The sequence below is a fragment of the Lytechinus pictus genome, chromosome 5, assembly GCF_037042905.1.
Source record: "Lytechinus pictus isolate F3 Inbred chromosome 5, Lp3.0, whole genome shotgun sequence".
NCBI classification, from domain to species: domain Eukaryota; kingdom Metazoa; phylum Echinodermata; class Echinoidea; order Temnopleuroida; family Toxopneustidae; genus Lytechinus; species Lytechinus pictus.
In genome coordinates, this window is record NC_087249.1 from 35,015,545 (window position 1) to 35,033,270 (window position 17,726).

Sequence of the window (17,726 nt, forward strand, 5' to 3'; positions counted from 1 at the left end):
AAACAAATACTGCAGGATGGTATCCAATAGGTGCCCAAATGTATCACGAATCCAAATCACGAATTATTATTTGAGTGCATCATTTAAAAACTAATATTAACTCTATCTGCTTACGCGGTGAACGATGATGATGATGAGTAAAGAAAAGCGCATGAATGAGACTGAAGCTTGCTTGCTTGCCGAAGTCGAGTTTTGTCGATAACTTTGTTCCAGAGAGCTTTTAGCAGCAGTTTTTTAGTCAATGTACTTGCTTCCGATACTAGCGAATGCCCATCCAGTACGTCACGACACTACAGTAAGGTTAGATGGTAATATGCATCATGTCTAAGTTTGTGATGGTTATATACTTCTCAGGTATGAGAGCGTGAGGGAAACGATGGACACTCTCAAACAATGGTTGACTAGAATACGATAGGCAATTCCATAGCTATTGCCACGACCCCCACCCCCTCCCCCGCGTTTTCATTTGCGAAGGATTGTTGATGAGAGGGGCTTCTTTTCATCACTCGATTAGACTGCATGGGCGCGTTTGGGAAGAAACATGACGATAGAGAAAGACGACGACGGAGAAGAAGAAGAAGAATAGTGATAATGATAATATGAGAAGACGAAGGTGGAGAAGGAGGAGAATAAGAAATAAAAGGAAAATCTTTCTCTCTTCTTCCCTTTCTCTTTTTCTCTCTCGCCTCCTTTTTAAATTCTTCTTTCTGTCCCCTCCATTCCTTCTTCCCACCCACACAATGACCCCCCCCCAAAAAAAAAGAGGCAAATGTGGTAAATTAAAAGCTAAAAGACCGTGATAAGTATGCAGTAGAGGTCCATTATCCATCTCTTTCACCCGACCTAGCTTTTGAAACAAAAAAAAAAGGAAAAAAAAAAGAGGAAAATCTTTCTCTCTTCTTCTTCTCTTTCTCTTTTTCTCTCTCATCTCCTTTTTCTTCTTTCTATCCCCTCCATTCCTTCTTCCCACCCACACAATGAGCCAAAAAAAAATCGCAAATGTGGTAAATTAAAAGCTAAAAGCCCGTGATAGTCATGCAGTAGAGGTCCATCTCTTTCACCCGACCTAGCTTTTGAATGTTCATCCATCATTGTTGTTTTAATACTAACCTAGCTTTTGAATGTTCATCCATCATTGTTGTTTTAATCCTAACCTAGCTTTTGAATGTTCATCCATCATTGTTATTTTAATCCTAACCTCACTTTTGAATGTTGATCCATCTTTGTTGTTTTAATCCTAACCTCACATTTGAATGTTCATCCATCATTGTTGTTTTAATCCTAACCTAGCTTTTGAATGTTCATCCATCATTGTTATTTTAATCCTAACCTCACTTTTAAATGTTCATCCATCTTTGTTGTTTTAATCCTAACCTAGCTTTTGAATGTTCATCCACCATTGTTGTTTTAATCCTAACCTCGCTTTTGAATGTTTATCCATCATTGTTGTTTTAATCATAACCTCACTTTTGAATGTTCATCCATCATTGTTGTTTTTATCCTAACCTCGCTTTTGAATGTTCATCCATCATTGTTGTTTTTATCCTATCCTCGCTTTTGAATGTTTATCTATCATTGTTGTTTTAATCCTAACCTCACTTTTGAATATTCATCCATCATTGTTGTTTTAATCCTAACCTCGCTTTTGAATGTTTATCCATCATTGTTGTTTTAATCCTAACCTCGCTTTTGAATGTTCATCCATCATTGTTGTTTTTATCCTAACCTCGCTTTTGAATGTTCATCCATCATTGTTGTTTTAATCCTAACCTCGCTTTTGAATGTTCATCCATCATTGTTGTTTTAATCCTAACCTCACTTTCAAATGTTCTTTTCTGGTGCACTGTTTATCAACGTACGGTATTTACCACTTTTGAAATACACAATGTATATTTTTAATACTTCAATTATGTCATTACAGGTTACGATGGGAGCAAATATAATTAGTAACATAATTCTATTTTCTTGTAATAATTTGTAAGAAGTAGGTTAGGGACCGTCGGGTAAATTTTATCCTCTCTGTACCTAGCATCTTATGAGCAAAACATTTACTAAACCCTTGTAATCAACAACCAACGAATTGTCTTTTTATTCCCCTTTTTCTTGTAATCATTCTTCAGGTCAGTGATAAAATTCAAAATCAAAACGGAAACAAGAAGCGATCCCTGGAGAAGTCAAGCGTCTTTCACCTGTCTTGACGATTGGTATTCATGCATAGAGAAAGCCCTTCCATGTGCAGTATTTTAGGGTTTTTTTAATACAAAGAAATATCCGATTGAATGGTGCGTTTGATATGAGCGGGGTGTCTTTTCCTTTTCTAAATATTTTATGTCGACGATTCGTTTTACGGGATAAAGTTCGCCATATTGTTTAAAAATATATTTTGATCGGGTGCCGCATCAAAATAAAATATCTACATGTATATATATTTATTCATATATGACGATAATTACATTCCGCGTGTTGGATACATATGTATAGAAAACAGAGACATTAAAATAGAATACGTCTTCAAGTAATAATGCAATCAGTTCCAACATAAGAGTTGTGTTGCAGTGTGCGTATTTTCCCCAACTTACAATAAGGACTAAATCTGTTTTGGAGGCTCTGAATCTTACAAAGGGGCGAAATTGAAAGTGGGGGGGGGGGGGGGCACAGGGAAAAAGGACAGACCACCTTTTCTTTTGAAAAGGGCACTATCTTAAACATGGCCGTATGCATACATTTTTCGCTGGGGGGTCAGCAAGTGAAAACAATTGGGAAAAATATAAAGCGAGGGGGCGAAGCGACCGAGCTTACCATTGAGGCGCTTTTGCATTTCGTTAAGTAAAATTGTTGGAATTTGTGCATATTTTTTGTGAATTTTCTACGGCCATGATCTTAAATAAAAATGACTCCATTACACCACTCACATAACTCATGAAACTTAAGGAACGTAGGATTATTATTACTTGCAGAAGGAAGCAGAACGGCGCTAAATAAAGAAACCGGGCAGTCATCGGGCAGGAAAAGAGTGGTTTTTCAGGACAACCTAACTGAAATGAAGAAGAGGCACATGTGAGAAGACATATTTTTATATTATATAACACATAAAACAGGCCCTTCTCAGATGAAAGGGGCGCAGAACACGTTCGTGGGGTCACTTTTCTTAGGTAAAAAGGGGCACTGATACGAGGAAGGGCGCCTATAAGAAGACAAAGAGGCACTTACTAACAGCATAAAACCGATCCTTCTCAGGTGAAAGGGGCACATGCAGGACATGTTCGTGAGGGGCATGCACTTTTCTTGGGTAAAGGAGGCACTGATCCGAAAAAGGGCATTAACAAGAAGGCAAGGGAGTACTTGATCAGACATAAAACGGGTCCTTCTCAGTAGAAAGGGGCACAGAACACGATCGTGAGGGGGAATTTTTTGGTAAAATTTGGCACTGATACGACATATGGTCCATGCTAACACACTAAACGGGTCCTTCTCAGATGAGAAGGGCACAGAACACGTCCGTGAGGAGGCATTTTTTGGGGAAAAAAATTGCACTTATACGAGAAGGGGCACTTAGAAGCACCTAAAACGGATCCTCTTCCAACGTGTCCGATGGAAGGGGCACAGTCCACGTCCGTGAGTAAAAAGGGCACTTTTCAGTGCTTTTAATTGCGGGGGAGGGGCACTGTGCCCCCCCCCCCCGATCGCCGCCCCTGTTCTTAGACTTGTATTTTTCAGTCTTGCCTCAATTTTTTATTTAAAGTAAAAACATAACTTTGAAAAATCATTCAAGACCGGACTCGGACCTACGTCAACGGTCTTTCCTGCAGTAAACTCATAGCAGTGCATCATTAATTTTACCGATCACGCCGCTCCAGTCGAGATGGTCAATGTGTTAGAAATACTATAGTAAGTGGCGTAAAAATACACTTGCGATTCGTTGCGATGTGGGGCTTTCTGTGACAAGAAACTTGAGGGGGCATGGCCCCCTAGCCCCCACCACAATTTAACTCCAGTGATGGAAAAGGGAAGGCATCTAACATAAAAAATGTTTTCATCAAGAAGTTTTCAGGAGAGACAGCGTCCTACTAAGCTTCGCTTACATTTAGCACAAGATGGCGCTCGACTACTTTAACAAACTGAAGAGTTTATTGAAAAAATACCTTTTTTGCCAAAATCGCATCATCGGTTTTCATCATTATAATGGTGATGATATTTATGCTAACAATGAGTAATGATGAAGACAATGAGTTAAGATAGTGATCATGATGGTGACGAACGAAGATGATGGTTAATGACCCGGGGGGTGGACTTCCATTGACAGGTGGATACCAAAAAATGGGGTTTCGAAAAGCAGCCTAAACAAGTAATTTCCAAATTCTGAAAATGCACCCCTTAACAAGTATTGGCGTGTGAAATCCAACCCTTAACAATTATTGGAAACAAAACGGTACCCTTAAGAAGTATTCCCTTAATTGACCTCCGAAACGAGTACAACGATATTTTAATTGTTATACAGTGCGTTTCAGAAAAAAAGGTAATCCAAATCTAGAGGGCCGATATCCGGATCATATTTAATTTTGTGGAATTATTCTGCATGGATATGAAAGAAAAACTCATCAGCTTTCCATTGATACCCTATTTGTACCATCTGCGCCACTCATGACCGAATTAATTGATGTTGAAGACAACAGGTGTAGGTACCACTTTTTCCAAGTTTGGGTAAAGTGGGTAAAATTTGCGTTTGATAGAATAAACTGTAAAAAAGGTAATTTTTTGGAATGAAGAGTCAATGCATTCTCTGAAATGGTGATTGAAAGGTTAATTCACCCACACCTTCAACATATCTTCCTCTCCTTTGCACACAAAACATGTAGCGTGGAGGGAGTAAGGATATCTTACAGCTCGTCTTACCATTGTCGGCACAAAAAGCTTCCACCTAATATATCGAATTCGGCCCTGCAAATCATCAAGATCTTTTGGAGGAATTACAAATACCTTGTTTTTTTAGTGTCCTCAAAGGAAACAATCACAGGCGCTGGGTTAGGGAATCTTGGTGGCTATTCTACGTCATGGTTAAGGGCAACACATTCATGTCCAAATTTCAAAGAGTTCTTTGAGTCTATCTCGAAAGATTTTGGAAGAAAAAGGTCCAATCAGTAATCGCTCTTTCATCAAGTTTTCAAAAACTTGGAAAAAGTGGTACCTGCACCTGTTTTCTTCAACATCACTTAATTTTGTCATGCGTGGCACAAATGTCACAAATATGGTACCAATGGAAAGCTGATGAGTTACTCTTTTACATCCATGCATAATAATTCCACAAAATTTAATGTGATCCGAATACCAGCCCTCTAGATTTGGATTACCTTTTTTTTCTGAAATGCACTGTCACGGACGTGATCATGGACGTCGGCTTTACCTTTACTTAACGCCCCACCTCCCACACCTCCCTCAAATCGGACACTAAACACTTAGTGTTGGGGCAAAAATTATAAAAGTATTTCAGTCTTGTCTTTCTATACCCTCTCAAATTGGACCGCAAACACGCAGTTTTCTTTGCGAAATATAATACGAGTGAAATACACATTAAATTCACAAAGAAAACAAGGTTACAAAAGAATAAAAAATGTGATGACGACGATAATGTTGATGAATTTGATGACGATGATGATGATTTTGATGACGAGGATGATGATGATCATGATCATAATTGTGAAGAAGATGATGATTATTGTGATGATGATGATGATGCTTTTGATTATTGTGATGACGATGATGATGATGATGCAGGAGGAGGATGAAGACCATGATAATGATGATTGTGATGATGGCGTCTCTGTAACCACTTAAGATTACAGAGCTTTCTATTGTCCTTGTTGGAAGACCTCATGTTAGTGTCAGAGTTACAGGCTTATCCAGGGCCGTCGCTAAGGGGGGGGGGGGGAGGGGTGTGGGGTTGCGACATCCCCACAACTCTGGATATCGTCAAAAAATATGCGCGCCCATCGGGGAAAAATGAAGAAAAAGGGAGAGAGGGAAAACGCCTGTCGGAAAATTGATATACTATCGGGTCACGCAGGAATGTTCCAACTGCCTCATGTACCGACACTCCGACAACAGTATATGTAACTGTCGGGTCACGAAGGGCTGTTCCAACTGCTTTTTTGTACACACAGTGATTTGAATGTCCCGGTTTTAGGTCTAAATCGCCTAAAATTAAACTTGCGCTTTTTTTACCGACAGTGATTAAAATAATAAATCGCCAAAAATTTAAGCTCGCGCTCGCATCATTCATTAGTGAGATCGATGACTGTCGGAAAAATAATAAACTGTCGGGTCATGCAGGAATGTTCAAACTGCCTCATGTACCGGCAGTGATAGATAAATGTAACTGGCGGGTCACGTACCAGGGCTGTTCTAACTGCGTCATGTACCGGCAGTGATTAATGTAACTGTTGGGTCGGCCGGGGCCGTTCGAACTGCGGGTCTAACTGTACTGCCTCATGTACCGGAAGTGATTAATGTAACTGTTGGGTCACCTGGGGCTGTTCTAACTGCCTCGTGTACCGGCAGTTATTAATGTAACTGTCGGGTCACCCGGGGCTATTCTAACTGCCTCATGTACCGGCAGTTATTAATGTAACTGTCGGGTCACATGGGGCTATTCTAACTGCCTCGTGTACCGGCAGTGATTAATGTAACTGTCGGGTCACCCGGGGCTGTTCTAACTGCCTCATGTACCGGCAGTTATTAATGTAACTGTCGGGTCACCTGGGGCTATTCTAACTGCCTCGTGTACCGGCAGTGATTAACGTAACTGTCGGGTCACCTGGGGCTATTCTTACTGCCTCGTGTACCGGCAGTGATTGATGTAACTGTTGGGTCACCCGGGGCTGTTCTAACTGCCTCATGTACCGGCAGTGATTGATGTAACTGTTGGGTCACCCGGGGCTATTCTAACTGCCTCATGTACCGGCAGTGATTAACGTAACTGTCGGGTCACCCGGGGCTGTTCTAACTGCTTCATGGACCGACCGTAATGTGAATATCCAGATTTTAGGTCTAAATCGCCTAAAAACTAAACCCGCGTTTTTTTACCGACTGTGATTGAAATGGTCTAAATCGCCAAAAATTAAGCTCTCGCCTCGCGCTCGCATTGTTCACTTAGTGAGATCGACACCTGTCGGGAAAATGATAAAGTGTCGGGTCATGCAACTGCCTCATGTAATGATAGTGATTAATGTAACTGTCGGGTCACTCATGCAGGGCTGTTCCAACTGCTTCAGGTACCGAAAGTGATTTGAATGTCCCGACTTTGGGTCGCTTAAAACTTAAAACCGCGTTTTTGTACCGACAGTGATTAAAATGGCCCGGTTGTAGGTCTAAATTGCCAAAAAATTTAAGCTCGCGTTTCGAGCTCGCATCCTTCATTTAGTGAGATCCATACCATTCTCACAATTTGTGTTTGAGAGCACTTAAGGACGTTCCACAGTTAAAATGAAATCCATGTTATTTTCACCAAAGTTTGCACAGATATACTATAGAACCAAAATATTCCAAATATGCAACAATGACATGGGTTCATGTGCTTGATTTTTTGCTACCGGTCTTTGAAGTTCACTCAATTTGAAGTTCTCGAGAAATGCGCGTTCAAGAGATTTGAGCATTTTTATACATCATGAGATTATTACGTTGAGTTTCAGTCAAGATACGGTAAAATTCATCAAATTTCACAGTATAATGCAGAATTGTACACTTCAGTCGGATAATCTATTCATGTTGCTATTCGTTTGCCCTTTTAAGGCTATATAGCAGCACCTTAGATAAAAGAAAAAAAAAAAACTATTTCAAAAATTTAAAAATTCATAATTTTTTTTAATAACAATATTGCAAAGTGCAGTAAATGCTGCACATTTTTCAAAACCCATGTTATCTTCACAAAATTTGCATAGTTGTAGAGGAATGTATACTTAAGAGGTGTGGACTAAATAAGGGGGTTCATTTGCTCGTTTTTAAACTATCAGCTGTTTTGTTAGAGCAAATGTGCTTTTCAAAGCACCAAAAACGCGCCAAATGCTTTATATCTGTGTGAAGAAAATATCAAAACTACTATACCATTTATTCAAATTCGAGATCATAATTGGTCATACTTTGCAGAAATGTGGAGTAAAGCATTCTGAAATGGTAGAGGTATTAAGAAATGATTATTTTTTAGCTAATTAGCTTCATAAAATAACAATCCGATCTGACAGATCAAGGGAAAAATCAACCGATTCCTAGCTGTTCATCCAGTGCGACGTCAAAGCGCATAACGTAAAATATGCGCAGATCATGATGAGCACTGACTTATCTGTGGACATGGTAGAACGTCCTTAAAAAGTTCTCTTTTCGGGTCAGTATTTCCCTTAAAATCAACTTGCACCATGTGCACTATGCGCTCACAGTCATTAATTGTTTATTGAGATACAAAGCTTGTTCTTTATTTTGAAAAACCGTTTTACGTCCAGTTTTGATCAATTTGGAATATCAAAAGATTTGTTGGGCATGATACCCTTCGTTTTCACTATTACAAGAAATGCAAAGAATGTCCTGTTTTTTAGTCCAGATCTCAAAAATCAGCTTGAGCTTCGCGCTCGCAGTAATTGTTTATTGAGAAACATTTTCTTGATCTTTGTATAAAAAAAATGTGCTGAGAATGTCCAGTTGTCATTTCATAATATAAAAAAATTCAGCTTTCGCTTCGCGCTCGCATTGTCTCATTAGATACCCAGTATGTTTATGATTGCAAAAATATTTAGGATATCAAGTTCTCATGTAAAAAAAATTCAACTCTCGCTCCGCGCTCGCATCAAATATTTCTTGTAACTTACCCATCCTGTTCAAGCTTTGAATGTCCCTTTTTATGTCTAATTCTATTTTTTAAAATCGGCTCATGTTCTATGCTCTAAAACTCTGTTCTAAAAAAGAACTCTCAAGTTTTTGGGACGGACCTAAATATAATAAAATTTTTGCGACGGAATCCCTAAAGTTGTCAGCTCGCGCTTGACTCTCGCATCATTTTTGTAGTTACATTCTTATCATGTTTATAATGTCCTTTTTACCATAGGAGTATCAACACTTTGCGCTCGCATAGATTGTGTAATTACATACCAGTTTTGTTCATGATTACATAAGGTGCGTAGAGTGTCAAGTTTTTAGGTCTGAATACAAAAGAATTTCAGCTCGCGCTTCGCGCTGGCATTGATTGTTCGATTAGATCCCAATAAGAAAAAAAATCCATATTTTATTGTTCGAAATAGATATGAAATGAAATACTCCGAAAACTAGCTTTGCCAAATTGATCGTGGGCCTGGCAGCCGCTGTGCAGCACCGGATCGACGAGGCTAGGGCTAGTATATCCCTCATCGTTGAACGCTAAACAGGATAGCAGCAACTCCCATCTTTAACGTCTTTTGGTCTGACGCGGCAGGGATTTGAAATCGCTACCTCCCGGTTGTGAGACGGACGCTCTACCAACTGAGCCAGGGGCCGCGGAAGCGGGGGGGGGGGGGGCTTCAGTGCCCCCCACTTTTTTCCAAAACCGTGTACAAAAACGTAAAAATTACCATATGATTGTGATTTTTCGCATGGTCACCCCCCACTTTTGGCTCAGCCCCCCCCCCCCCACTTTAAAGACCGTTCCGCGGCCCCTGTGAGCCAACACACCATCCCATTTTTACTATTGCAAAAAGTGGTTAACCTGATAAGTTTTCAATCATACAAATTTTCTGCTCGCGCATCACGCTCGCATTAATTGTTTGATGAGATACCCATCATATTTATAATTGCAAAAAACCTGTCCAGTTTTCAATCGGAATCTCAAAACATTTCATCTCGCGCTCCGCGCTCGCATTATTTGATTGGTGAGATGTATGTTCTGTTCATGAGTTACTGCAAACAGTCCCTTTTCAGGTCAGGCTTGCAAGATTACAGCTCGCGCTTGCATCAATAAGCTAGCCGTATATAACCATCCTTACATGGTTAAAAATGTGCTTAGAATATCAAGTATTCCGATCGAGGTATGAAACATTTCCAGCTCGCGCTTGTTCATGATGACAAAAAGTGCATAAAATGTCAAGGTTTCAGGTCGGATCAAAATCAAAATTTCAGCTCGCACTTCGCGATCGCATCAATAGGCTATTCATGGTTAAACAAATGTGTTTAGAATATCCAGTTTATAGGTCGAGGTTTTCACAATTTTCAGCGCTCGCATTATTTGATTGATGAGATGTGTATTCATTATAGTTACCGCAAAAGGATACTTTTGCAGGTGAGAATATAGAAATATTTCACCTCGCGCACGCACTAGCTCGCATGAATCGTTTTGTTCATGATTACAAAAACTGCCCAGAGTGTCAGGTCTAAATATTCAACAACAAAAAATGAGCTCGCGTTTCGCGCTCGCATGTTGTATTTAGACCTCATGCCCAAATACCTTACCTTTTTTTGCAAGAGTTAAGATAAGATGTACTTTAGTTAGGACAAACCCTTAAAAAATAATCAAACAATTTTTTTTTCGAAAATTAGATTTTGGTGGCCGATCGGGAAAACTGTGAATGAAAATATTTTCCGCCCCTCTCTTATTGATGGAAGCTGGAGCTTCCCCTGGGTATATGACGAAAGAAAATGTGACTCATGAAAATGTTGAACACTTCCAAGACTCATGGTCGTTGGACGTCCGTATCGGTTCCGATATCTGTCGGTTATCAATGGCCTAGTTTACCCAACCCCCCCCCCCCCCGGTGGTCTCTTCAGTACAAAAGTGTTTACAATAGAACCCTGTTAAAATACATAGATCATATACAATATTATTCAACATAAACGAGGAGAATAAAACATTATAGAAAGCAAATAGAAAAAAGTGCAATCAACTATGAAACCAGAAAACAGCAACACATAACAAACCGGTAGGCCCTACAATTAGAAATAAATCAATGTAGAATAAATATAAATCATACAAACAGCTGCAAGTTAACGTTATTGAAAATATAATTATGGAGGTCTTATCTTTGATCTTTTTTTAAATTGAAATCAAATTAAAAAAATACTATCATGGGACTTCATGACGTGTTGGGAAAAATAAAGGACTGGTTGCAGTATATCTTGTCATACATGTATACCTTCATTTACTTCACAAATTTAAAGGGGAATCAAACGTTGTTTACTAAATGTTGTGTTGGAAAAGGGAACATAAGAAAAACGGAATGGTGAAAGTTTGAAAGAAATCAGACAAGCAATAAGAAAGTTATGGCTGCTTTAAAATTGAGATCCCTTAGACTATGTGAATTGACAACTGAATATGTATGTTATAACAAATGAGGGACAACGACAACTTTCCCATAGACCATGTACTTAAAGGTCAAGTCCACCTCAGAAAAATATTGATTTGTATCAAAAGAGAAAAATCAGACAAGCACAATGCTGAAAATTTCATCAAAATCGGATGTAAAATACGAAAGTTATGACATTTCAAAGTTTCGCTTATTTTTAATAAAACAGTTATATGAACGAGCCAGTTATATCCAAATGAGAGAGTCGATGACGTCACTCACTCACTATTTCTTTTGTTTTTTATTGTTTCAATTATACAATATTTCAATTTTTACGAATTTGATGATTAGGACCTCCTTGCCTGAAGCACAAAATGTTAAAATAATGGAATTCCACGTGTTCAGGGAGGAATGAAACTTCATTTCACATGACAATGACGAGAAAATCAAAATATTTCATATTTCATATAATAAAATACAAAAGAAATAGTGAGTGAGTGATGTCATCAGTTCCCTCATTTGCATACCGACCGAGATGTACATATAACTGTTTTGTGAAATGAAGCGAAACTTTAAAGTGTCATAACTTTCTTATTTTACATCCGATTTTGATGAAATTTTCAGTGTTATGCTTGTTGAATGTTTCTCTTTTTATTCAAATCAAGTTTCTGTTGGGGTGGACTTGTCCTTTAATTATCGGGATTTTGTGGTTTTCTCTTATTAAATAAGTCGACGTACTCCCCAAGGACAAAAAACAAAAAACAACCCAGGTAACTATTGTTTTATGTCCTCATGAAAGAAAAATATAATTTGAAGTAAAACTTTGAAGTGAGTTTATGTCAAATACTGTTAGAGTCTTTAGTTTATGGAATAATGGATTTGTGTGTGATAAATATTGGGAATCAGTACAGATTCGAATTGCTTTTTTCTGTAATAAGTATATTGTATCAATTTTAGTTTTTGCACATGTTGCCCAAATTATGTTGCAATACGATATATAAGGTAAAATCAATGAATTGTATAGTATGATAAGAGTTGTATGTGGAATTATGTTTTTCATTTTGTAAAGTATACCTACGTTTCTAGAAATACTATAGTAGTTATACACAGTAAAAACGCTGTTAAAGATTTTATACAACGCTGTTTACTATATGAACCTTACAGTATTTGTTTAACCGTTTAAACAATCATGTTTAATTTATTGAAAATTAGATATTGAAAATTAAACTTTGTTGCTTAAAATTTAAACAGTTGTTTAAACTGTTTAAACAATTACTGTAAGGTTCATATAGTAAACAGCGTTGTATATATTTTTTTTTACTGTGTACAACGTACATGTTCGTTCCAATTTAAATTTTCATCTATTGTGACACCTAAAATCTTTTCCTTTTGAGAGGAATGTTATCTATGTTTATATTGAAAGGAAATTCGTTACCATGTGAGTGTGTATACTTGAAATATATAAAGTTTGTTTTATCTATATTGAGTGAAAGCTTATTACACTTAAACCACAAAGATAGTTTTGGCAATTCACGGTTAATTATATCTACTAAAGTTTCTAAGCTATTATGTGAACAAAAATTGTTCGTGTCATCTGCAAATAATACGTATGATAACAAAGGTGTTACAGTAGTCAAATCATTGATATATATTAAAAAAAGCAAGGGGCCTAGGATTGATCCTTGTGGAACTCCGCATTGTATTAACTGAAAATCAGAAGGAATATTATTGTGAATTACATATTGTTTTCTATTGGACAAATAACTCTTAAACCATGATAGTGTAATTCCGCGAATTCCATAATTTTCAAGTTTTTAAAGTAATATCTGGTGGTCAAGAGTGTCAAAGGCTTTGATTAAGTCTATGAATACTCCTATTATATGTTCTTTTTTTGCCATTGCATTTGTAATTTTATCGTATATTTGTATTAAAGCCTGATCAGTCGAATGTCCTTTCCTGAATCCATATTAGTTTGAATTTAGAAAATGAAAAGTATCTAGAAACTTATAAAGTCTATTGTAAATAATCTTCTCTAATATTTTGGAAATGCTGGGAAGAGTAGAAATAGGCCTGTAATTTGTTATTTCATTCGGATTGTCTTTTTTTAAAACAGGATTTGCCTTTGCAATTTTTAGGGAATCGGGACATATTCCGGTGCTAATCGACAGATTAAAAATATGACACAAAGGAGAGGCAATATAGTGTATGATCTGCTTAAGAAGGAAAGTACTAATTCTATCAATCCCCTGTGATTTGCTTGATTTGATATTTTTTGTTATTTCAATTACTTCCTGAACAAGTGAACATTTGTTGGGTTAAAGAATAATTAGAGTTAATGGGTGTGGGAAGAAATTTTCCAAAATTTTCATCAGGTTTGTCAAGTTTGTTTGCCAATGAGGGTCCTAAGTTAACAAAAAAGGAATTAAAGGTATCAGCTACATATTCTGAATTTATCGCAACATCATGAACTGTGAAATTATCTTTGGGTAATATTTTGGGTTTCTTGCCAATCAAATCATTTATAATCTCCCATGTGGCTTTCATGTTTGATTTAACTTTGTAAAGCTTCTCGGAATAAAATAATTTGCGAGAAGCTCGAATTGTATTGGTTAGTCTATTTCTATAAGTTTTATATTTATTTTTGTTTTGAATAGAAGGGTTCTTTAAAAATGCCTTGTAAAGTTTATTTCGGGTATGTATGGATCTTAAAATTGCTTTAGAAATCCATGGCATTTTTGCCTTCTTTCTTTTGACCTGTGATATCAAAGGAAATTTTTTCTCGTAATATGTCTGCATCAAGCCAGAGTGCAGTGACAATGATAATAACCTATGAAGGGACAAGTCGAGCCCAATTAAGTTTATTTGAATATATTGGGTTTGTTTGAATATTGGGTATTAAAGGGTTATTTAGTAAGCCTTGAATACCCCTCTGGTAAACATGGTAAGGAAGGTCTCCCTGCTAACTGCGGGGCTCTTTGGCAAAAAGCCGGGAAAACATTGCTATGTATAAAACATTGCTATATATGTATAAAACATTGCTATGTATAAAACATTATCCACACTGTGCCGCATTCAACCCAGGTGAGGTAAATGGGAATCGGCAGGAAATAATTCCTCAAAAAGCTGTGTGCACCTGAATCGTTATTATTATTATTATTATTATCAAAATTTCAGCTCGAGCTTTGGGCTTATATAGTCCTTACGAAGTGCCTAGTCTTGTGAAAAATAAATTTAACAAAAAATATTATCTAAAACTTTAGTCTTAAGGACCTCCCTACCAGTGGATTCACCGGATGGGGTATGGGTTAGGGCGGTCCGCGGACTATAGTTATTTGGTTACATGCCCAATTCCTGGCAGCTCACTCAGGTGAATTGTTTAATTATTTTATCATTGTATTTGACTTGTTTGATATCCTGCCAAATAAAATAATAATAATAATACCCCAAATGGCGTAACGACCAAGAAAAACTAAAAACAGAGACTAGAAAATGAAAGAAAAATGTCTATCACAAAACTTTCTATTACAAAAAATGTCTAAATAATATTGCTCGTTTGCAGCTTTTTTTTCAAAATAACAATTGCTCCATACGCCATGTATAGCTCATTATGCCACTGACACTCCTCTCCTCTAAACTACGAAAAAAAAAACCTCAGAGAGAACTATATCTGTGTCAATTAATCATCACCACCCCCACACCACGTACCTGGATACCCCCCGGCCGGGGGTCACTCTGCACATGGACTGCTACCCACCCGTGTCCGACAACCTCAGAAATGCACCCTAAACGGCGTAATGACATTATGTAAATTTGCAACCCTAAACTTGTAACCCATGAAAAAAGCCACCCTAGCTATAAGTGGCGTGAACAGGGAAACCCCCTAATTTGATACCCTAAACATCAAAATCGATACCTGTGGACCGTGTGGGTAACGCATATGCTGCATTGTAGGCTGTAGAGCCAGGTGTAAGAGACTATAGCTAGAACTGTACGGGGGTACACTCTCATATGGACCTAATACATGTAGGTCCATGCTGCGCTGGCCGCACCGGCGTGTGGGAGGATTGTTTTGTAAATCGCCTTTCATGGTGTTTATATAGCTTAGGTCTGCTCCCGGGTCAGTCAAATTTGCACCCCTAAATGGCGTAATATTCATAACCAAATTATAGCAACCCTAAACGGCGTGAAGGGAGAAAGAAAGGCTACCCTTATGCCTTATCGGCGATTTACGAGCGAATGGTGCTGAAATGCAACCATTTTTGCCAAAGACGTCGACGCCGCCCGAGTGCCTGAAACGGGACCCTTTCGACGCTTTTTCTGGACGCGGGTGCGTAGCAGGCCATGTGTAGAGTGACCCCCCCCCCGGGATACCCCTCATGTTTTGCAATTCAAACACAAGTTTTAAGTTTTAAAATCTATTGATCAAAATCCACACATATTGGATCCTTCTCAATTTCACAAACAAATATTTTTATGGATAATTACTGTAAAACACAAAGTTACAAATCAATAATAAAACAAATATAAATGTAAAATACACACACACACACATATATATATACGCCTACCATTGTTCTCTTCATCCATTTCTTTCACACTATATATATATATATATATATATATATATATATATATAAACATAGTGGACCCTTTTTTATTTTTGAATATGCAAATTATACTAAACTCAAATCAAATTGAATATTAAATAAAACAGACAACCGAAAGGGGGATAGTTTACACAAGAGCGAGAATCACAAGCTCAATTTTTTGACAAACCGATCTGAAGAGGTAGATTCATCGAATTCACTGACAAAGAAAAAATTTACAAAAAATAATGTTTGCCCGTTGTTGTTTAATCCCCTACTAATAAAAACATAATTTTTTAGTAAGAAAAACCTGACAAGAAATTCCCATCAGTTGCTCAAAGTAATTACTTTTCCAATAATTGATAATGGACATATTGACTTGTCAAATGGAATTCAATCGTTTGTTTAGACAATATACTGGTGGGGGAAAAACATAATTGGGGTTAGGTCAAGTCAAACCAGTGAAGCCAAGTCCTATAATATCAATTCCAAATCGCCGATCTCCTTATATTTTTCATCATTCAGCAAAATGCCGGGGCAAAATGGGACAGATAAAATTAAAACCAATATGTTTTCTGATTAATCGAAAAATGAAGAGAGGGGGCGCAATGTAAAATAAACACTGCCCTCTTGTGTCAACTTAGAAAATTGTACCCGCGCGTTCATTCATTGTGTGTGCAAAATTTTGGGTAAACGTTCGTAAAATACTCACATTTAGCAAGAACACAAACAATATATATCATGACCACTGAACAGAAGGTAAGATTAGTAAAAACGATTCATTATTTTAAACGATGCTTTAATACGAAGTTGCCCTGTATTGTTTTCAAAACTTGTTCGGGAGTCTGGGATGAATGGCGTGTGGTCTGGACCACTCGCACGTTTTTGCGAATGCGAGGTTAGTGACTGACATTGACAATGACCATGACTATTGACTGCATGTATTGCCATGAACTTTGAAGGAGAATGAGTGACGTAAACATGATATATAAAATAGCGCCAATCATGCACATGTAGCTTTGTATACGTGAATATTAATTGGGGTCCCTGTCTGCGCACCTACCAATTTAAGATAAGATTTAGGCCTAAAGGCCCTAAGTACTAGACAAGACTCGGTCTCAAGACTAGAGTCTAGAAAGACTAGAGAGAGTAGAGTAAAATATGAACAGTAGAGGCGCACGGCCAATATGGGAGACAATCTCCCACATTGGAGACTTGCTTTGCAAAACTAAGGACAAAAGAAACAACACCAACAAAAGCATGATTTTTTCCACCCAAAATTTTGTCTCGCTGAGGTCAGAAGCCCCTACCATTTGTTTTGTGTCTGATTGACAACAAAAATCCTTATCAAAACAAAAGTAGACGGTGAATTTTTAAAGTAGACGGTGAAAAGGGGTAATTTTTCATGAGGAATCTGCTTATCACATTTTTATTTGCCGCCAAGGTAATCCTTTTGCAGCAAATGTAAACAAAGGAAATTGGTCTCCAAAACTGGAGACTGTCTCTGAAATTGGATACCCAAATTCTTACAAAAGTCTCTGATAATGATATTTGAGATAATCTCCCACATTGGAGACAGTCTCCAATATTGGCCGTGCGCCTCTACTGATGAAGACAGCTGGCAGCCGTCTGTTTCGAGGAGTTTTTTAATTTGTTTAAATTTCTCCTCGTACACAGACGGCTCGCTATCGTGCAGCCTAATGTTGTAACCCGCACCCGTTGCGGTACGGGTTAACCTGCCGGTATGCCCCCGATCGCGGGTTGCGGGCCGGGCCGAGTTCATTCTCAAACCCGCAGACCGTCATGCGAAAAAAAAGGGAGAAGTAACGACGCATAATAAAAACATTAA